Source organism: Opisthorchis viverrini (genome assembly GCF_000715545.1).
Source record: "Opisthorchis viverrini unplaced genomic scaffold opera_v5_5, whole genome shotgun sequence".
Taxonomy (NCBI): domain Eukaryota; kingdom Metazoa; phylum Platyhelminthes; class Trematoda; order Opisthorchiida; family Opisthorchiidae; genus Opisthorchis; species Opisthorchis viverrini.
In genome coordinates, this window is record NW_008751661.1 from 3,363,030 (window position 1) to 3,363,323 (window position 294).

The window sequence follows — 294 nt, forward strand, 5'->3', positions numbered from 1 at the left end:
AGGAGAAGTGTTTAAGAGACAGGTAATGAGAGGGCAGAACAGGGGCACCGAGAGGTCGGGTGGATCTGTTCTTTAGAGCCTTCGGCATCGAATCGTAGGGGGCTGAGGGAACGTTTAACCAAACTGGGCTGATTTGAAGAGATGGAGTAAGAGATTTATGGTAAGAGATGCAAGGTGAGGAGGGGATATGGTGCAGTGAGGAAGTTAGTGGTATAATCAAACTCTCTGGGAGGGGTGAGCTCCGTTGGGAGTGAGCAGGAATCCTCTGCGTTGGCTGTAGTTGAAGGGGGTTTG